General features: G+C 42.9%; 1 protein-coding gene across 1 annotated transcript in view; it reads right to left on the bottom strand.

Moving 5' to 3' along the window:
* USP33 (ubiquitin specific peptidase 33) overlaps positions 1–13145 on the bottom strand; it is a 126576-nt gene extending 113431 nt beyond the window's left edge. Inside the window, exon 1 of the mRNA XM_073593709.1 lies at positions 12980–13145. The gene's annotated coding sequence lies outside the window, so the exon portion shown is untranslated. The remainder of the gene's footprint in view (positions 1–12979) is intronic.
* Between the last annotated feature and the right edge of the window lie 10235 nt (positions 13146–23380).

Here is a 23380-nt window from a genome sequence, read left to right as displayed (position 1 = left end):
TTCAATGACCATCAGCTTATATCAAAATTGTTCAGCAGACTCTGCTGAACAATTCTATAAGTCTTTGAACCGCTGATCAGAGTTAATACCCCTAATGTGACCGTGCGCCCCCCCCCCCCCCACACACACCCATGCCTCTCCACCCCCGGTGCACCCTTCCATCTAAAACTGCCCCCCCACTCCCCTTCTCCCCCCCCCCCAGCTCTGATTACCCCACCCCTCCACCCGAATCCGAACCCCCCCCCCCCCCGCTGCAAAAACTCCCCGCAGCCACCATCATTAGCCGGCATTACTCCTCTTCCACTCCCGCCGGCTTCAGGGGCTGCATGTTGCTTGTGGGGGTCCAGATGCGTCCCCCCTGCTACTCACATCACCCCCCCCAAATGCCCCTGCACTCCTGATCCATGGCCATCCCGAGCGGCATCTCTCCTTCCCCTCCCTCCGCCTGCAGCTTATGCTTTCAGAAAATATATAGTTTTGGGGGTCTTTAACAAATTCTGAAAGCTGTAAGGGAAAAATGAAAACCTTCCGATTTTTTGAGAAATTTGGATATTTACACTTTTGCATCTGTTCAATTTTCATTTTGCAAAAAGGCGCAACTTAAAAGTTACAAATATTTGTTATTTATTAACTCAATACAGGTTAAGCTTTTATATTTAGTAGGAATTTTGTAAAATTTGCTGTGTTTTTATCTGCTAATAATGGTTTTAGTCTATTTTTTTGCAAATATATAGGTTTGCTAAACATTTGCGCAAATACCGTAGGGTCTAAAGAATCAGTAGCACCTTCTTTTTATTCTACTAATCATGTAGTTTCAGAAAATATATGGTTTGGGGGGGGTCTTTCACAAACTCTGAAAGCTATAAGTGAAAAATAAAAAAGCAAAGGAAAAATTGCAAAAAATGGTCTGGCCACCTGAGTTTACAAAATGGAGCACAGGGCCTGGCAGCGAAAGGGTTAAATCCTATGGAACGCTTCACACCAATGCGCTGTATTTTTTTAAAAAGTCCCGCATGCTGCATTTTTGGTGCATGCTTAAAAAAATGCATCTCCCCATTAAAATTTATGGAAAACGCATCAAGGACGTACTGTGGTTTGTGTTTTTTGGAGTCACCTGTCCATGTTTCACAGGTGAATGATTGGAGTCAGGAGTCCAGAAAACACATTAACTACGCATCAAAAACACTTACCTGTCCAGGTATTCAACAGAGGGTGCTGGCACCACCATCTTGGCTAAGGGAACCTTGCAGCTTCACAGCCTGTTTGCTACTGGGCAATATGCGAATCACGCTGCAGATTGTTAATGTGCCGCTTGCGGGGAGAAGGGCTCACTTCACCATGGCAAACTGAACCAGAAGTGGGAGAAGGTACCTGTCAAAACCAGGTGCCCCCTCCCCCCCCCCCCCGAAAAGGTGCCAAATGTGGCAGGGGACAGATTGGAGGGGGGGTGGCAGACAAGTGGAGCTTCCATTTCGGGTGGAGCTCCACTTTAACTATATGTTGATGGGAAAATCAAGTGTTCACTTTAATAATATTGGAAAGAATATACAAACTAACAAATGCTTTCTTATTTAATTGCCTAAAGCTGATTTCTTGTTAAATAACAAAATGTGTTCAACATCATCCAAGAACAAATCTAAGGGGGGAAAAATAAATAAATAAAATGTAAGTTATTACTATAAAAAATGCAGGAGATTAAGGAGCAAATAATACTATGCCAATGACGTGTGTGAGATCAAGAAAGCTTGATTAAGTGAACTGCTTGGAAGCTGCTGACCACAGGAAGGCCTGTACTCCCCGTCAGCACCTAGCTGGCAGATGACCAATAGGTCATCAATAATGTATACACAGGACAATCTGCACAGTGATGTCTACATTGGCTGCCGTGTTGTATAGACGACTGCAAACCAAAAAAAATTTAAAAATTACTGGATTGTCACAAAGTCCGGCCTCTTGGCAACACACTATATTGTTATATAGAAAGAAATTCATTTAGGAGGATAATCTGCAACAAACAATCATTCCAAAGTACATCAAACCTCCAATACACCTTGAATTTGTACTATCTATCTTAGGGATGTACAGATACCCTTTTTTCTTTATTGGCGAGTACCTTTACATTTGGTCAAAGTGCAGATACTGTGTGGTGCGATTTGCGCCCATACATAATGAATGGGTTCAAATCACACTGCACAGAATCACATGCGTTTTGAACAGGAATGCAGCGCGATTCCTATCCAAATCGCATGGGTTTTTCATTAAAGCGGAGTTCCACCCAAAAATGGAACTTCCGCTTTAAGGGAAGGGTGACCCCCTGACATGCCACATTTGGCATGTCATATTTTTTGTGTTGGGGGGGGGGGGGGGGGGAACCCTCTTCCAGCTCCCACTTCTTCCTGGGGCACCGGAAGTAAGTTCACCTCTCCCCCCTCCCTCAAGGCAATCATCTGGGGACACGTCACAGGTCCCAGAAGATTGTCCGGCCAATCATAGCGTGGCTTGCGCATGCGCAGTGCGTGCCCGACTGTGAAGCCACAGCCGGGCGCCCACAGCGATAATGCAGGCACCGCAGAGAGGAAGGGGAGACGAGTGGGGCTGCGTTCCCCCGGATCGCTGGACCCCGGGACAGGTAAGTGTCCGATTATTAAAAGTCAGCAGCTGCAGTATTTGTAGCTGCTGACTTTTAATTTTTTTTTTTTTTTTTTTATGTAGTCGGAACTCCGCTTTAACTTTGTATTGACACTCCCAGCGGTTTGGGCAGTGTGAACCGCCGGCGATTTAGGTGAGATACAGGAATCCGCACTGAATTTGCAGGGTTTCCGCATCACACCAGTGTGAACCGAGCCTCAGATTAATTTGAAGACCCCTTTCACACCGAGGCGCTTTACAGGCGCTACAGCACTAAAAATAGCGCCTGCATGTAATTATAATGTAACTTATTTTCTGTTACGTTGTCTTTTGTCTTGTTCCGCTCATTTGATATACTGTTGTAATGTTGTCCCTATGGGACCTTTTCTCAAAATCAATAAAAAAAAATAAAAAAAAATAGCGCCTGTAAAGAGCCGCTCCTGTCTCTCCATTGTGAAAACCCGAGTGCTTTCACACTGGAGCGGTGCACTTGCAGAATGTTAAAAAAAAAAAACCTCCTGCAAGTAGCATCTTTGGAGCGGTGTATACACCACTCCTGCCCATTAAAATTAATGGGGCAGCGCGGCTATACCGCCGGCATACCGCTGCTGCAGCAGCGCTTTGCGGTGGTCTTAACCCTTTCTCCGCTGAATAGCGTCGCAAAATTGATGGTAAAGCGCCGCTAAAAATAGCGGCATTTTACCGTTGACGCACCCACCGCCCCAGTGTGAAAGTAGCCTTAGAGTACTCATGAAAATACTCGGTATCGCCACCGATACCAGTATCAGTGCATCCCTACTATCTATTGTCACTTCTAGCTGTACAACATTAACTCATATGATTGGTGGGGGGGGGGGGGGGGTGGCACCTCTCTCACTGCCTATAAAAGCGATCCCGTGGTGAATCCGACCACCAGGACCACTTCTATCGGACGCCAAATCAGCTACTGCATAAAACATCAAAGTAATATCGTATATATAGAGTGGGCGGCCTGGAAGTGGTTAACAAATAAACAAATTCACACCAAATACCCAATAGGAAAAAAGCTGAATCAGCAACGATGTCCAAAGTAACCAATCACAATCCTCCCTTGAGCTTCACAATGATAGACAACACATGCACTCTCCTTCGCACCAAAATGTATTCTGAAATCTCATTAATTTGCAAACACAACAGATGAAGTCATTAACATAACCTGAACGAGCACTAATGGTGTAAGTGAGCAGTCAATAAATAGGCCAGCCTAAGGAGCCATGGGGGGGGGGGGGGGGGGCAACAGCAAAAAAAACTATTAACAAAACAGTACAAACACCTTTACCAACATACCTCAGCCATCCATGCATCACGGTAAATTAATTCTGAAATACAGCACTCAGCAAAAATCCGCAGTGGCCCTTTAACATAATCTGCCTGCTGATTGGTTGATAAGATTTTATGCACCTAAAGCCAGTCAGATCTGTAAAACAGATCAAATAAAAGATACTTTTTAATGGATCCTCAATTGATACTGATGACGACGGGGAAGGGGGAGGAGACGACGGGGAAGGGGAGGAGACGACGGGGAAGGGGAGGAGACGACGGGGAAGGGGAGGAGACGACGGGAAGGGGGAGGAGACGACGGGAAGGGGGAAGGGGGAGGAGACAGCTCAGAGCTATTTTACTAATAAAAAAACGTTTTGATGTGTTTTTTTACACTTCCCTGCTTTGTCAGGAAGAGGCTCTTGTCCTCATCAACATGGGGGCAAGGTCCTTTGGGGGGGCGCAGGAACCCCCACCACGTTTTTTCTTTTTGGCTTGGGGGTCCCGAAGGTCCTGGTACGGACCTGGGGGGGGACCCCACGTCATTTTTTTTCCCGCAAATTTTTTAATTTTTTTTTACATTCAGCGGGGAAGCCCACTGACAGCTGATGACTCATCAGTTGTTTAAAGTGGTGTTCCGGCCGAAATTATACTTTTTAAATAAAAATACCCCTATAATACAGAAGCTTAATGTATTCTAGTAAAGTTAGTCTGTAAACTAAGGTCTGTTTTGTTAGTTTATAGCAGTAGTTTGTTATTTTATAAACTTAGAGCAGGCCGTGGCCATCTTAAGTGTGGGCATCTGAAGCCAGACTGTATTTCTTCCTGGAACTCATTCTTGCAGATCTCGCACATGCTCAGTGCAGCACAAGCAGTGTAATATGTTTCAGGTCAGGTTTCCATAGCAACGGCAGTGTCAGAGGAAGTTGCCGCCCCTTCCCAGAAGGCATTGCAAACAGGAAATGATGCGATGGGCCACGGCCAGGGAGGAGAAAGTGAAAAATGAATACAACAGATATACAGTAGGTGCTGAGAAAAAAAAGTTTTAAATATCCAATTCGTTTACAATGCACAGTTTAGTGAGGGATGCTGAAGAGTTGTAAAAGTGGGTGGAACTCCACTTTAAGGATGCAGCGGCCGGCTTCCCGGCCCCCTCCTTAGCAACCAGCTATATACAGTGTGTTTACAGTGCGTTCAAAGAGAAAAAAAAAAAAAACGTAAAATGCAAAACGTATGAAAACTGCATGCGAAAATGCATAAAAACACGCAGGTGTAAAAAAGGCAAAATGCACTGCAAATTGTGCCTTAAAAAACGCATCAAGCGCAGCCAAATAGATGTGAACCTAAACTAAAACTCAGTTTTGTCAAAATTTTGGCAATTGTTCTTGTGCTCATTGAGATATAAATTAACATCTTACTTTTCAAAAGGGTGTACTCTTTTATGCTGAGCACTGTATGTTGAGAATAAAACCACATTTTGGACTCTAAATACTTTGGTGTGGCGCTTTGATCTTCACATTCATTTCACACTCCAAGGTTTTTGTTTGCTGTTGCTCGGTTCAGAGAAGCAGCACACATATTGCTCAGATTCCTTACTGGGATACTATCAGTATAGTTTCGATAACGTAAAGGAGAAGTAGCTCTTTTGGCCATACTTTTCCTGTGAGTGACAGAAGTGCCTTAGTCTGCACTCCTCTGGCCCATATTCAGCCGACAGTGGGCTAAAGTTCACTCTTCGCTGAAATCACAGAGCAGGTCCAGGTCCTGCAGGGCCAGTTATAGGTTGGGGTGTTTGCCATTTGTTTATCATGACAATAATGTTGGGATCCACCCAGATGCCTGTCCAGCAGCTGGCTCACCCTCAGCGCTCCACTGAGAGCCTGAACCAGCCACTCCCGCCCCCTCCTGAGCCCAGCACTCCAGTGAGTGTGTAGGGGCAGAACATGGAGCAGACCCGAAAACTGAGCGATCAGAGGTCTTTGATCACTCAGTTCTTGATGAAAAGTCAGCAGGGGACAGGGGTCGCCGAATTTTCTAAACAAGAGGCCAGTTTATTGTCCTTCAAACTTTTGGGGGAGGGGGGCGGACTATATCCATTGGGAGTAGAAAATGTCCCAATGTCGGTGGGAAAAAAACATTGCCCCATCTTTGGTGTCATTTGGAGGAATTGTGCCACTTCCTTGGGGTCAGTGCAGGGAATTATGCCCCATTGTTGGTATCAGTGGATGAAATATTGCACCAAGAGCCAAATAAAAGCAAGGAAAGGGCTGCATCTGGCCCCCGGGCCACAATTTTGAAACCAATCTAGTCGAATATGAATGTTTTTTGGGGGTTTTTTCCGCACTTTTTTTTTAACCTGTTGCTGTCCACGCTATAGCCGAAAGACAGCTACAGCGAGGGCTTAAGAAGCCAGGAGGATGTCCATGCGGCATGTGGGCGGCACGCACTGTGGTCACAGATCGGGGTAAAGGGCCAATCACAGTGGCCCTTTACCACATGATCAGCTTTCAGCCAATGACAGCTGATCACAGGATGTAAACAGAAGTCGGTTAACTGCTTTTTTACCCCCGCACGCTGACAGCGAGGGAGGAAAAGAATAAAGCCGATAAACGGCCTCTGTTAAAGGGAGATCAGTCCCAACATTTGCCCACCAGTGATGTTAATCAGTGCCCACCAGTCCCTCATCATCAGTGTCACTTATTAGTGCTGCCTATCAGTGCACACGAATGAAGGAGAAAAATGACCTGTTTGCAAAATGTTATAAGACCCATAAAAATTTTTGTTTTTTTTTTTTCAAAAATGTAGCTTTTTTTGTTTTTTTTGTTTAGCAAAACATAAAAAAAAAACCCAGTGGTGACCAAAAGAAAGCTCTATTTGTGTGAAAAGAATGATAAAAATTTCATTTGGGTACAGTGTTGCATGACTGCGTAATTGTAATTTAAAGTATGACAGCCGCTGAAAGCTGAAAATTGGCCTGGGCAGGAAGGGGGTAAAAGTGCCCACTAGGCAAGTGGTTAATTTAAAGAACAAAAGCAATATCTACGCAAGACTCTAGCACCACTGATGTACTATAAGCAATAAATCCCTGCCAGGGGATCTAACCCTTCCCCCCTTTTCTTTTTATCCAAAAAAGGAGGGGGGGGGAATGGATACACTTCAAAGCCGATGTAACTGCACAAAGTCAGTCAACTAGCATTTCCAGGATATTTGTTTAGGCTTCATGTACACGGGACATTTTTACAACCTCTCCTGAACGATTTAACTTGACAGATAGTAACTCACGTTTAAAATGTCCGTTTTGCTGCCTTTGCGTTTGGAAGCGTTTAAAAAAATAAAACTATTTTTTTTTTTCAAAATAGCAAAAAATGAAAAACGCCTGTAAACAAAACACGGCTAAACACGAGTTACCGCATTTAGCCGATTGAAATGCCTCTAAACTCAGCTTTGGAACCCTTTTTTTGCGTTCCAAAAAAAGCCTCTAAACGCAACTGCCTAGAAACGCCCCTCTGTACATGTACTGATAAGATAACAGAGGAGTTCAGGAGCAGTTGAAAAAAATGCCCAACTGCTCCTAAACATCTGTTTACCAGCAGCAGTGTACATGAGGCCTTAGGCATCAAAATGGGGCAGTGGATTTAGCTTTTCTAACACCTTCTAACCCAGTGGTTCTCAACCTCTCTAGTGCCGTGACCCCTTGATAAAATTTCCCAAGTTGTGGGGGCTCCTAACAGTAAAATTATTTTCGTAGCGTGGGTTGTCAGCTCCCCGAGTCCCTTCCACTCGTACAGTATTATAACCCCTTATGGTACATTTCTCTTTGTTCTCCTTTCTTTCCCTTTTATATCTCTCTATCCGAATTTCTTGTTTTTTTTCCCCATCCCTCTCTCTAGCCGTCTTTCTTGTTCTTTCTCTTTCCTTTTCTTTGTTCATCCCCCTCTTTTCCTTTCCCTTTCATGTATTCTCTATTTTTATTCCTTCTCTTACTCCTTGGTGGTGGGATGAGTGGCAGGGCTGGCGGGGGAGTCGGGATGAGTGGCAGGGCTGGCGGGGGAGTCGGGATGAGTGGCAGGGCTGGCGGGGGAGTCGGGATGAGTGGCAGGGCTGGCGGGGGAGTCGGGATGAGTGGCAGGGCTGGCGGGGGAGTCGGGATGAGTGGCAGGGCTGGCGGGGGAGTCGGGATGAGTGGCAGTGCTGGCGGGGAGTTGGGATGAGTGGCAGTGTTGGCGGGGAGTCGGGATGAGTGGCAGTGCTGGGGGGAGTTCTGATCAGCCAACTTAGGTGCTCTTGATCAAGGTCATCTGCTGATCTGTAGTGGGGACTTTTAATGGCAACTATAATCACAGGTAGTGTTACTCACTGTGCCTCCGACTTTGTGGTGTCTCGTAGCAGTGACACCTATGCCGAAATCAGGAGATAGGGTCTCCTCCAGCCCCTCCCACTTCACATTCCTCACCAGTCAGCCGACCTCTAGTCTCTGCCCCCCCAGCCACCCTGTGAACTGAATGGGCGGCTGCAAAGAGGCTGAGTAGGTGGCCGCGAGCTCCAGGAATAGCCCTGCTGGGCAGCCGCAAAAAGGCTGGGAGAGCGGTGCTGGCTTCAGGAACAACCCAGGATTCAGTGACCCCTGGTAAATCATCATTTGACCCCCAGGTTGAGAACCACTGTTCTAAGCACTCTGCAGACACTCAGAAACAATACATTGTAATACTTGGCAAAGAATCACTACAACACCACATGAAACAGGAAATCAAATCAATTCACAGCAAATAAAGCGCATCTGCAGATTACAAGGCTCACGTATCATACCTGTCCTCACCAGAACATTTCTTATTGTCTGCAGCAACCACTGAGAAACCGGATTGTATCTTCACCCCGGCACTGCAGGAATGATGGCTGGATGGGTTGCAACGGGCAACAAGAAATTCTCTTGTTAGCATGATTTTCATATATAAGCCTCATGGCCTGTAATGGGTATGGTGTACCATATGGATGAATCTGTGATACAGAAGACACATACATTATATATAGGTATCATCACTGTACATCCTACAGTATAACCAATTCTGTATACAGGCAGGCCGGCACATATCTGACATATGAGTTTAGGTGACCCCATACATATCGATATGATCATACAATCAATCATTCATTTATTTAATGTAGCTAAAATGATCAAAATTTAAATTTAAAAAAATGAAAACCAAAGATTTCTTTAGCGATCGATTTGGTAAGCTTTCTGCACCAAGGTGATTGGCAGTGGCAGAATTTGTTGGTTGCTCCTGATCTATCAAACCAATATCTGCATTTTGCATTCTACTCTATGTTCTCTGCTTAAACGTAGTGTGTCTGGATTTCTTCACAGTGCAAGGCAATGCAAAATAACAAAAACAAAAGACGTCAATGCACCATATTTCAATTAAAGTGGAACTAAACCCCGCCCCCACCCCTGTCCTTTACAGCCAAGGAAGCTGACATCTTGGGCTATGCTTGATCTGCAGTTGCCATGGTGCCTCACATGTGATCAGGAATAAAACCAGCCATTTGATGGCTTGACAGTTTGGCTGAGAGCACAAGCAACTGTGACAGTTATCATTCACGGCATGCCTTTAATGTGACTGTTTTGGGAAACTGGTAAATCGATTGGTTTAGTTCCATTTAGGTTTGAACAAAAAAGAAAAAGTCAACACTGTGATATGCTGTACCACCACATCGCACCTCCCCCTCACAACACACAATAGTGCATGTGCACACATGTTATACAGACCATAAGGTGCGCCAACTGATCAGAGCACTATATGTATGACCACAGCAAGAGTGAGGGCACCATCCTACAATACCTACCTGACCAATGCCAAGACATCATAATAATACATAGAATTATCTATATATAATAAATATACATTAATACAGACAATATAGTATAAATATATACATCTCTTCTAGAATATGTTCAATCAACATATATTTAGGGCTGAAACAACTAATCGATCATGAAAATAGTTGTCAACTATTTTCATAATCGAATAATCAGCCAGCCGATTAGTTGGCCTGCATACAGAATGCATTATTTGTTTACATATCAGGAAATACAGTGCAGCACACATACAGCTCAGTACACCATCCATACATGTCAGCAAGTGCCTGAGAACTTGTGAATGTGTGAGGAGCAATACCTCATGGGACATGTAGTCCTGGGCAGGAAGTGATTGGTTCTAAAGGCAGAAGTTTTTTTTTTACCTTGCTATAGGGCCACTCTAAACTACAGTTTGCAGCTTGCTATTGGGGCACTCTGGTAGGCAGGAGGAGGACCCCAGAAAAGAGAATTAGGGCTTGTGACGGATCTCAGATACCACTGCTGGGCACCTCTGCCAGACCTGTGTCTCCTGTCCTCCAAACGCACCCGCAGCCTGCAGACTCGCCATAACCAGCCCTTAACCCCTCAATCAAGCCACACAGGTGTTGAGGGTTAAACATGCAGAGCATCAACACTTTATTAAGTACCAAACATACACTTTTAAACACAGTTAGGGATACTCCACTTAGCCTTGTCATAGATGAGGTAGAGGACGGAAGGGGTAGGAAGAGGGTGGGAAGAACCAATGGAAACTCAACACTTGCATAATTAAACAACTACAGTTGAAACACATGAAGGGATTATGATAAGCAGGCAGCCCCTCCTTACACATACATCCCCTGCTGAGATGTGTCTCCAGACCTTTGTCTATGTGCCATGACCCAACACAATTAAACACAGCAAAAGGAGGGTGGGGATGGGGGAGAAGGGATGTAGCATTACATTATCTCAGGGCCATTTTATCCCCAAGTCTTGTAGCCCTGCACTTTGAGAGTACCGCCATCTTGTATATGCCTTTATCAGCTAAAAGTACATGGTTTGTGGAATAAAAGTATATATTTAGCCCAGCCGGACCAATAGGATTAGGTAGCCAGAAACGACTCCACGAGCCCAGCCACAGATAACGCGTTCACGTGGTTCTGATGAACCGGCGACCGCGGACAAAAATGTCTGGACTGGCATCTTCTCCAGGTGGTGGGAGACGGCAAACAGCCCTCTAAATCTCACGTTCTCTGCTGGGTCATAGTCTGTGGGTAGGAGGCGAGGAGCCCACAGCCCCTTCCAAAACACACAGCGACAATGGGTTCTGTCACAGGGCTGCTCTGCGAAAACGTTCTTAAAATTAATGTTTTTTTTTTTTTGAAGGAAGACATTGTTTATGTATGGCCTACATAAGTGACAGCAGGCGCAGGTAACTTTTAAAAAGCCACCTGCCTATGACAAGGGAGTCTGTCATACATAGTATACATTACACTTTGTCTAAAAATCTGACAAAACTGTCTTTAATTTTTTTTTTCTTCAAATAAAATAAAATTTGCTCTCTGAGCCTGATATTTACCAGATTCAACTTCTAATAGTATATACAGTATATCTCTTCTGTCTATTATTTATATTTAATACTGCATATAGATATTTAAGAAGAAATTGCCTTTTATTTTGAACTTTACATATTAACTAAATTATACAGCACACGTTTTTAAGGTTATTATCCGATTAATCGATACAATAATCAGCCAACTAATCGATTATGAAAATAATCTTCAGTTGCAGCCCTACATATATTTAATGTAATATAGAATGTGTATTTTATATTTATTGAACATATTATAGAAATATATATATATATCTATATATACATCTATATATTTATAGTATCTTCTATATTATATAGTATATATTTTATATTACATTCTATATATTTATAGTGTCTTCTATAACACACATATATATGTGTGTGTTATATTTTTTTTTTTATTACATGCTATATAAATTTATAGTATCTTCTATATTAAATAGCATAATTATTATATCTTTTATATTACATAGTAATACATATGCTATATAATATAGAAGATACTTTAAATACAGTACATAGATTGTAATAAATATATATATTTTTTAATACAATCTATATACTGTATTTAAAGTATCTTCTATATTATATAGCATATGTATTATTATGTAATATAAACGATATAATAATTATGCTATTTAATATAGAAGATACTATAAATTTATATAGCATGTAATAAAAAAAAAATATAACACACACATATATATGTGTGCTATAGAAGACACTATAAATATATAGAATGTAATATAAAATATATACTATATAATATAGAAGATACTATGAATATATAGATTGTAATAAATTTATATATATATATATATATATATATATATATATATATATATATATATATATTTTTTTTTTTTTTTTTATCTTCTATATGTTCAATAAATATAACATATATCTTCTATATTACATTAAATATGATTATTGAACATATTAAAGGGAAATATATAACACATTTACAGGACATTAAAAAATATATAGAATGGAATACAGAATATGCTATGTAATATAGAAGATACTATATATATATATATATATATATATAATGTAATATAAAATATATTTTTTGAAATGTAGAAGAAATAATACAAATATATAGAACATAATACAGAAGATAGAGTATACACACACTATGTAATTTAAAATACACTATAAATGAACAAAATGTAATATAGAAGATATAATATACAGAATACTTTATTAATCCCAAAGGGAAATTGTGAAATTGTTATGACACATATATAGAAGATATAAGTATATAGAATATAGAAGATATAAGTATATAGAAAGTATAGGTATATATAGAATAAGATATAGGTATATAGAAGATCTCATGCCAAGATAATAGAATGTAATGTAGATGTATACAATGTAATAGGGAAGATGTGATGTAAATGAATACAATGTAACAGATGATGTGTATAGATCATACACCCGCCCCCCCCTCCTGTAGGTGATAGTACAGTCCTGCAGCCCCCACCTGCCCCCTGCCCAGACATACCACTAATGATATGGAGGGGTGTAGATTGTCGGGTGTGTGAGGTGTGGGTGACATAGAAGACACACACACTGTGTACGGAGAAGGGTGGGTCATGTCAGTGTACACAGGTAGAACTGACCTCGTCTGCAGTCCTCAGTTCTTCCCCCCGGTGATAGGGGAGGTCGGTGACCCGGGCCGGGCCTGTGTATGCTGTGTGTGGCCCCGAGGCCCGGCTCTCAGGCTCCCCCGACTAGCTGCGTGCAGAGCTCTGTGCGCCTCGGCTTCCGGTGTCATGGGCTGGGCCGGGACAGAGCGCCACCTGCCGGCCAACAGAAGGAACTGCACCCGGCCAGCAGAGGCAGTAGCGGGGCTCCCAGCGGACGCTCCGGTGTACAGACCAATCATTGGTGTCACACATGTCCCCCTTTTTTTAATTAGAGTCAATTCATGTTTGTGCTGTGCATTAATGCATGTTATGTTTTGCAATACTGTGTGATGTATTCTGGTAGCCGATCACAATCAATGGTCTAATGCCCCAATTATCTGACGTGTCACAAAATGTTTGCTGCAATAGACTACGGAGCCTTATCATGTGTTACATTGTAGCGCTTTAAGGCTTGTTCACACAATCTGAAAATTGTACAAAAAATACTGCTTTCTAATCGATCGTACGATAATCGGATCGTTAGTACACAGTTTTCGATAGCCAATCACGACAGTTCATCGGATACTATCCGATGCGACCAACACGAAAAAAAATGTTCTGCAGATCGTACAATTTTCGTTTAATCAGCACAGTTGTCATTCAAAAACACAATACAAATACACTACAACACATTTCATCACTTCCGAAATTTTTATTCTGTTGTACGAGAACTTTCGTAACTTTAGTAAACTCTTCATTTTCAATATGAGATTAGCATGCAAAAAAAAAAAAAATGGAAGATCAATCGTCCGATAATCTCATCATGTGTACCAGGTATTAGCTTCAAAATGAATAGCCCAACAATGCATGGAACCTGCGCTGCTGTGCGTTGTGGTAACACGCACATTGCCACAATGCATAGACATTAGGGATGCACCGATACCATTTTTTTTACAAGTACGAGTACCAATATTTTTTTTTAGTACTCGCCGATACCAATTACCGATACCTTCAGCTGTCAGCAATGGTACAAAGCATTGAAAAGTTATTTACAAATTAAATAAATAGATTTTTTTTTAATTTTGCACTTTTTCAATGTGAAATGTGTATATATACGTTAATATATATGTGTAAAAATATTCACTAACAAAGCAAACCAAAAAAAAGCTTTAATTGTTTATCGTTTATAAAATAGACGTAAACAAACAAAAAAAAAAAAAAGCAGGAAAATAATAATTAAATGGAGGAGAATAGGGCATTAATTACGGCTGTTTAGAGTCCATAAAGGATTATTAAGGGGTTAAACAAGAACATTTGTTCATCCCTTTGATCTGCAGATGAAGAAACAAAGATACAAAAAGAAACAATGTTTCTTTTTATTTTAGTGTTTCAGCGGATGAGCAATGTTGTTAAGGCCTCATGCACACGGACGTTTTTACAGCCGCTTTTTTGAGCATTTTTTTGCAGCTTAAAAACGCCTGTCTATGTTAGTCTATGGCTTTATGCCCACCTAGACGTTTTTGAGCTGCAAATGACATAGGCGTTTTTAAGCTGTAAAAAAAAAAAACAGGACCAGTGGGTTCTGAGAGACGTTTTTCAGCTGTAAAAATGCTCTAACGCTGATAAACGCTCAAAAACGTTTTTGATCCATTGAAAAAAAAAAATATAAAAAAAAACGCTAAAAAACGCTAACGCGGAAAAACACTGAAAAACTCTAAAAAATGCAATTGCAAAAACGTTGAAAAAAGCTGAAAAAGTTAAAAAAAACTCACTGCAAAGCTACTGGCGTTTTCATAAGGTTATTTTAACGTCCCGTGTGCATGAGGCCTAATAAACATTGCCGGCTGCTTTTTTTTTTTTGACAGCTCCAATTACCGGACTTCTTTAAGACGTCATCTGTTAACAGCGGAGACCCCACTGACAGCTCAAAGAATCGAGCCTGAAAGTATCGGTTTTAGGTATTGGTGCATTTGCACGAGTACCGATACTTGTGCAAATACTCGGTATCAGCACCGATACCGATACTAGTATTGGTGCAATCCTAATAAACATAAATCTAAAGGCTACCTAAAGGCTAAACTTCTTTCATTCTGGATAAAGGCCTGTACACACGATAAGAAAATCAGACGAAAAATACCGCTTTCGAATCGATCCTACGGTAATCTGATCGTTAGTAGGTAGCTTTTGTCCAAAATTATCCAAAGGGATAAACATAAAAATGTTTCTTGTACGATACCAGATAATACGGATTTTCAATTAATCAGTACAGTTTTCATCCAAAAATACAATACAACACATTACATCACTTTCCAATCTGTCATACAAGAATTTTCGTACTTTGGTAACCTCTTCTTTTTTGATATTGAGACTAGCATGCAAAAAACAAACCAAAAAAAAAAAAAAACGTACGATCATTTGTCACATAATCTCATCCTGTGTACCGTTATAACCCCCTATTCATTTTTTTTATTTTTTTTTGCCATCTGTGTTCCATTGGGGAGGTTTCCCTTCACTTCCTGTCCCATACACAAAACAGGAAGTGAGAGGAAATCCCTCCAAAGTCAGGATATCCCTGGTTGTCACCAGAACTTGTGTCCCCATTGAAAGATCTCTCCTCTACTAGTGTTCTGATGTCAACCCAAAATGTGGAATTTTCTTTCACTTTCAGTGATAATGGTAAACAGGACAAATAGGGAAGATTCATCTCCTTAATGGGAACACAGACACCAATAAAAACTGACAGTGTTGCTTTTAGTTACAATTTAATGTTGATGTAAACCAAGGTGGATAAAAATCCATGATTTTTTTACGAAAAAGAAAAAAAAATTAAATTTAAATCAGATTTTTTTTAATTTTTAGCAAATTTATTTTAATAAAATGCTTTTTGGAGTAAATATCTATCTAAAGATAGTTTTCTATTTAAGATACATTCATACTTTAGTTTATTCAGCATGAAATGGAGCTTAGTTATGTAGGATGAGGCTGTATATTCCACAATATTTACATTTTTTGGTAAACTCATTCCATGAATCCAAGCTCGGCAAGCTGAGATAACATGCACTGCATTGATGCATTCACATAATTTCACAGTAACTATGAGATAAAACAAAGTTTAGGAATATTACTTTATCCCATTGTTTTGCAAATCTATGTACACTACAAACTGTATGATTGAATCGGTTCTGATATCGCTGTTTTACTAACCTGACAGCTTATTATTCTAAATAGGAAACCTTCATTTTGTTTGCAAATATTAAAGATTCTAACTACCAGCCAGAATGCGTCCTTACATTTAAAGAACACCTGTCATTTCAGATCCATCATGGCAGCGCCTGTTAGCGGGCATCCACTCATCTGCTGCCGCCACATCCCTCACCTTGTTGTGTCACTGCCGCATCACCAGACATCCCATTAAAGTGAATGGGACTGTCGGTGAGTCAACAGCAGGTCAGAGGATGAGCGGCTGCAGTACAGAGACGACAGAACATGCGAACCCTATTAATGTCTAAGGGTCCTTTCACACTGGGGCAGGAGGCGGCGGCGGCGGTAAAGCACCGCTATTGTAAGCGGCGCTTTACCGTCGGTATGCGGCCGCTAGCGCGGCGGTTTTACCCCCGCTAGCGGCCGAGAAATGGTTAAAAACCACCGCAAAGCACCTCTGCAGAGGCGCTTTGCCGGCTGTATAGCCGCGCCTTCCCACTGGGCAGGAGCGGTGAAGGAGCGGTATACACTCCGCTCCTTCACCGCTCCGAAGATGCTGCTGGCAGGACTTTTTTTACCGTCCTGCCAGCGCATCGCTCCAGTGTGAAAGTCCTCGGGGCTTTCACACTGGAATGAAAGCAGCGGCACATTCGGGTCTGTTTGCAGGCGCTATTATTAGCGCAATAGCGCCTGCAAACCGCCCCAGTGTGAAAGGACCCTAAGGGACACGAACATGAAAAGTCAAAAGTCCTAATTTTAAAGGCTTATATGCAAGTTATTGCCATAAAAAGTGTATGAGGACCCGGGTACTGCCCCAGGGGACATGTATCAATGCTAAATTTTTTTTTTAAATGATCGTTTTTCAGGAGCAGTGATTTTACCACTTCCCAACCGCCGCCGTCATAATGCGGCAAGGTAGCTCATTCACGCAAATCGACATTGCTGTACGTCGGCACGGGAACTCGCTTTTGTGGGCGTGTATGCTCCCATTGTCCAGCGGGGGAGCCAAACAGCGGGTCCGGCAGACTCGATGTCCACCATAGGCGTGCGCACAGGGTGTGCCAGGTGTGCCTGGGCACACCCTATTTGCCTTGTGTGCTGCATATTCCCCCCTGTTTAGACCACTGATATTTCATCCCCCCCCCAAAAATGTTACACAAGCCCATAAATTTTGGGCAAAGAAAATTAACAAAATGACACTGTCCACTGCCCTACTGACACCATCAGTACATATACACATGCATATGTATTTTATCTTTGGGGTGCACACCCTAATGCAAGAGGCTGCGCACACCTATGATGTCCACTAACCACCCACGATCATTCCCCGCAGTGACAGAACGGGGATCTGCCCCTATTTATAGCGCAAAAAATAAAAAATGCAGAGGTGATCAAATACAACCAAAAGAAAGCTCTATTTGTGGGGAAAAAAAGGGCATCAATTTTGTTTGGGTACAGCGTCCCACGACCGAGCAATGGTAAGTTAAAGCGACACAGTGCCGTATTGCAAAAATGGCCTGGTCAGGAAGGGGGTAAATCCTTCCGGGGCTCAAGTGGTTAATGATGCTTACAGTGAAACAATAAAAATGAAATATTCCTTTAAATATCATGCCTGGGTGGTCCCTTTAGTCTGCCTGTAAAGTGGCGCATCTGTGCAATGTGTAGAACATGCCGCAGCAATAATAACATTTTTAAAGGAAATAATGTCGTTTAAACTTGCTCACAGCTGTAATGTATTGCATCAATGAAAAAAACGGCGTGGGGTCCCCCGTCCCCCACCCCCCAGTCCATACTAGGCCCCAAGGGCCTGGTATGGATATTAAGGGGGACTCCACACAAAAAAAATAAAATTGCAGTGGGGTCCCCCCAAAATCCATACCAGACCCCAGAATCCATGCCAGCGCCCCCCCCCCCCCCCCGAACCATACCAGGCCACATGCCCATAACATGGGGGCGGTGGGCGCATTGGAGCAGGGGGGTTCTGCGCCCCCCACTACAAAGAACCTTGTCCCCATGTTGATGGGGGCAAGAGCCTCTTCCCGACAACCCTGGGCTGTGGTTGTCAGGGTCTACGGTCGGGGGGCTTATCGGAATCTGGAAGCCCCCTTTCACAAGGGGGGCCCCAGATCCCGCCCCCCCACTCATATGTGAATGATATTGGGTACATTGTAACCCTACCTATTCACCAAAACAAGTGTAAAAAATGCAAAAACCACAAAAGACGGTTTTTGACAATTCCTTTATTAAAAAAGAAGTGTCCCTTGATGTACATCCATCGTCAATCACGCCACCAGACGGACCCGAAAAAATGAAAAAAACTCCGTCCCATTTGGAGGCCTCCCAGCGACTGCTGTCTTTTCACTTTGACAGCTCTTATATAGGCAAGGGCGGGGCCACCCGTTGATGTAACTGGATGACCCCACCCTCTCTGACGTCACATGGCGTCAGAAGTGGGTCACTCGGTTACGTCACCTTGCCTATATAACAGCTGTCAAAGCCAAGAGACAGCAGTCGCCGGGAGGCCTCCCATCAAGGCGGAGCATGATTGAAGATGGGTGGGCATCGCGCGACACTTCTTTTTTTTTAATAAAAGAATTGTCAAAAACTGTCTGTTGTAGTTTTTACTTTTTGACCCTTAACCACTGTACTATATACTCTGCACTGCACTATATACCCTGCACTGTATTATATATACTACACTGGCTGCACTATATATTCTCCACTATATTATATATATACTACAAAAACCAAACAAAAAAACAAAAAACAAAACAGCATACAAAAAAATATATTCCAAGGGGAATCACAAGAGGGGAGACCTCCCTGGAAAAAAGACAGCTACTATGGCTATAGAGGGCAATAATGTGAGAGTGAGTAAAAAATCAATCCAAAATTTATTAGAGTATCAAAACTACAAAAGTAAAACAATTTGCTTCAGCAAGGAAGCTGCATGAAGCTGGTCCTACTAGACAACAATAAAATGGTATACCAGATGTAACTAAACATGTGGTACACCAATGGGACAGATAAACAGAAAATAAACAAACAATAACACACAAATGGCAAAAACAGTGCAGGCGCCTGAGTTACCACAGATGCATAGAGACCATACAGCAGGGATATGCAATTAGTGGACCTCCAGCTGTTGCAGAACTACAAGTCCCATGAGGCATAGCAAGACTCTGACAGCCACAAGCATGACACCCAGATGCAGAGGCATGATGGGACTTGTAGTTTTGCAACAGCTGGAGGTCCGCTAATTGCATATCCCTGCCCTACAGGCAAACCGCCAATATCGAAATAATAAACAAAACCAAGGTAAGTACAAAGTGAAACTATGCATGCGTGGCCCCCGGGGTGAATGAATGAATGACTTGTATAGCGCTGCAAATGGGAACTGAATCGCCTCAAGGGTGGCGGAGAAAATACTAAAGGTAATGCTGCCAAAGATTTGCTGCCAAACAGGAGGTTGCCTGTCTATTGAGTCTCCAAATTAGGCTGACAATTAGTTCTTATTGAATAAGCTGGAAAAGATACAAATTGTACAAATTGCATGCGCATGCAAAGAGCATTTCATCAAAAGTGTCAATTCCAGGAGAAAGGTTATAGCTGAAATAGAGTTCAAATATCTTCAGCTGAATACATTCAAGTATAGGCCAATTAATGATCAAGCGGTGCTTAGATGACAGTTGCCAAATAAGAGTAGCCTTGGTCGAAGTAGAATAGATAATGCTAATACAAATCTCCTTTTGGCCATCAACAGGGCACAGCTATACCATTTTATTGTTGTCTAGTAGGACCAGCTTCATGCAGCTTCCTTGCCGAAGCAAATTGTTTTACTTTTGTAGTTTTGATACTCTAATAAATTTTGGATTGATTTTTTACTCACTCTCACATTATTGCCCTTTATAGCCATAGTAGCTGTCTTTTTTCCAGGGAGGTCTCCTTTCTTGTGACTCCCCTTGGAATATATTTTTTGTATATTATATACAGTGGGGACGGAAAGTATTCAGACCCCCTTAAATTTTTCACTCTTTGTTATATTGCAGCCATTAGCTAAAATCATTTAAGTTCATTTTTAGGTCTCTCCAGAGATGCTCAACTGGGTTTAAGTCAGGGCTCTGGCTGAGCCATTCAAGAACAGTCACGGAGTTGTTGTGAAGCCACTCTTTCGTTATTTTAACTGTGTGCTTAGGTCATTGTCTTGTTGGAAGGTAAACCTTCGGCCCAGTCTGAGGTCCTGAGCCCTCTGGAGAAGATTTTCGTCCAGGATATCCCTGTACTTGGCCACATTCATCTCTCCCTTGATTGCAACCAGCGTCTTGTCCCTGCAGCTGAAAAGCACCCCCACAGCATGATGCTGCCACCACCATGCTTCACTGTTGGGACTGTATTGGACAGGTGATGAGCAGTGCCTGGTTTTCTCCACATATACCGCTTAGAATTAAGGCCAAAAAGTTCTATCTTGGTCTCATCAGACCAAAGAATCTTATTTCTCACCATCTTGGAGTCCTTCAGGTGTTTTTTTTAGCAAACTCCATGTGGGCTTTCATGTGTCTTGCACTGAGGAGAGGCTTCCGTCTGGCCACTCTGCCATACAGCCCCGACTGGTGGAGGGCTGCAGTGATGGTTGACTTTCTACAACTTTCTCCCATCTCCCGACTGCATCTCTGGAGCTCAACCACAGTGATCTTTGGGTTCTTCTTTACCTCTCTCACCAAGGCTCTTCTCCCCCGATAGGTCATTTTGGCCGGACGGCCAGCTCTAGGAAGGGTTCTGGTCCTCCCAAACGTTTTACATTTAAGGATTATGGAGGCCACTGTGCTCTTAGGAACCTTAAGTGCAGCAGAATTTTTTTTGTAACCTTGGCCAGATCTGTGCCTTGCCACAATTCTGTCTCTGAGCTCTTCAGGCAGTTCCTTTGACCTCATGATTCTCATTTGCTCTGACATGCACTGTGAGCTGTAAGGTCTTATATAGACAGGTGTGTGGCTTTCCTAATCAAGTCCAATCAGTATAATCAAACACAGCTGGACTCAAATGAAGGTGTAGAATCATCTCAAGGATGATCAGAAGAAATGGACAGCACCTGAGTTAAATATATGAGTGTCACAGCAAAGGTTCTGAATACTTAGGACCATGTGATATTTCAGTTTTTCTTTTTTAATAAATCTGCAAAAATGTCAACAATTCTGTGTTTTTCTGTCAATATGGGGTGCTGTGTGTACATTAATGAGGAAAAAAAATGAACTTAAATGATTTTAGCAAATGGCTGCAATATATCAAAGAGTGAAAAATTTAAGGGGGTCTAAAAACTTTCCGTCCCCACTGTATATACTACACTGACTGCACTATATACTCTGAACTGTATTATATATACTATACGGACTTCACTATATACTCTGAACTGTATTATATATACTATACAAACTGCACTCTCCATTCATTCACTATATACGGCCGCCGTGTAAGCAGCGGCCTTATACAGTGTGGGGCATGGACTTAGCCCCTGAGCCATGATTGACCAAAGGCACCCTGCCTCTGGCCAATCATGGCTCTCACAGCACATCGCGCTGTGATTGGCCAAAGCATGCAGGTCAGGTGCATGCTTTAGCCAATCAGCAGCCGTCAATGCACTGCGATCTCGCAGTGCATTATGGGGCACTCTGCGGCAGGCAAAATTCTACGAACAAACGAACAGCTGATGATCGAATCAAACTTACATTCGACTCGAACATCGAGCCCATCCCTACCCAATGGGAGCTGGTGAGGCTGCATTTTATGGGCGCTGGTGAGGCTGCATTGATGGGCATTGGTAAGGCTGAATTTATGGGAGCTGGTGAGGCCACATTGATGGGCGCTGGTGAGGCTGCATTGATGGGAGCTGGTAAGGCTGCATTGATGGGAGCTGGTAAGGCTGCATTGATGGGTGCTGGTGAGGCTGCATTGATGGGAGCAAATGAGGCTGAATGTATGGGTGCTGGTGAGGCTGCATTTGATAGGCACTTCATTAAAAAGGTGGACAGGGAAAAGGGGGTAAGTGGCGGAGCTGCAAAATGAGGTTTCGCCTAGGGTGTCAAAAATCCTTGCACCAGCCCTGTGAGGCTGGCAGCTAACGGGACTCTCAGCTGTGCAGCATCTCCCCAGGCTGAGGAGGTGATGGGCGGGGCAAGGGTGTGGCCAAACTCTCCATCCTACACACTCACAGGTGGCTGCTCTGGCTGATTGAGCAGCTGACACTGGGAAGGAGGTGAAGCAGAGATGGCAGCCCAGGAATCCTCTACTTCCAGGCCATGTGGTAAGTGGTTGAAGGGGATAGGTCTACCTTTATCAGTGCAGGAGTTCCCTTCTTCTATCCTTCCACTGCACACAAAAAAACTGGAGAAGTGCCCCCCCCCCACACTAAAGCCAGGTTCACATATGTGCGGATACAGTTTGCAGTACGGGGTTTGGTGCGTTTCTGTTCACTGGTTCAGGTGCAAATTTTTGCCTGAATTCGCACCGGAACCGGACCCAAAAACCCACAGGACCCTTTTCTGAAAGTGCACCGCGGCCGCCCCGGACATGTGTATACCAGGCATTAGCCTCCAAATGAATAGCCCCACAATGCATGGGACCTGCGCTGCTGTGCGTTGCGGTAATGCGCACATCGCCACGATGCATAGTGAAGAGAGAACGTGATCATTAAGCCTAGGTTGACACTTGTGCGATGCGGGAACCAGCGCCATTCCAAAAAAAAAAATGCCTGTGATTTCTAAATCAGCCTCAATGTCTGCATAGGATTATTAATAATGTCATCACACAGATCATGGGCTCATTACATTGACTTTAATATGTGCTCCAATTATCCATGTCCTCTCCTCTCTCTGCCCCACCTGCTCTATTGGCAACACAATATTAGAGCTGCACTTTATCTGGATACATTGTATCATCTCCCAGTGTGACAACCTCTCTCCCGGAAGCACTCCCCTCCCCCTCCTCTCTCCTCTCCTCCTGGTCCCTCCTAGTTATTAGGATTCATCAGTGTTGGAGCTGCATCCTTTCCATAGCAGGTAATGTGTGTATGACAGGTCATGTGTGATCAGTGTGTGTATGACAGGTATTGTGTGATCAGTGTGTGTATGACAGGTATTGTGTGATCAGTGTGTGTATGACAGGTAGTGTGTGTATGACAGGTATTGTGTGTATGACAGG

The sequence above is a fragment of the Aquarana catesbeiana genome, linkage group LG07, assembly GCF_042186555.1.
Source record: "Aquarana catesbeiana isolate 2022-GZ linkage group LG07, ASM4218655v1, whole genome shotgun sequence".
Taxonomy (NCBI): Eukaryota; Metazoa; Chordata; class Amphibia; order Anura; family Ranidae; genus Aquarana; species Aquarana catesbeiana.
Note: the sequence above shows the minus strand (reverse complement) of the source record. Positions and strands in the feature narration are given on the sequence as shown.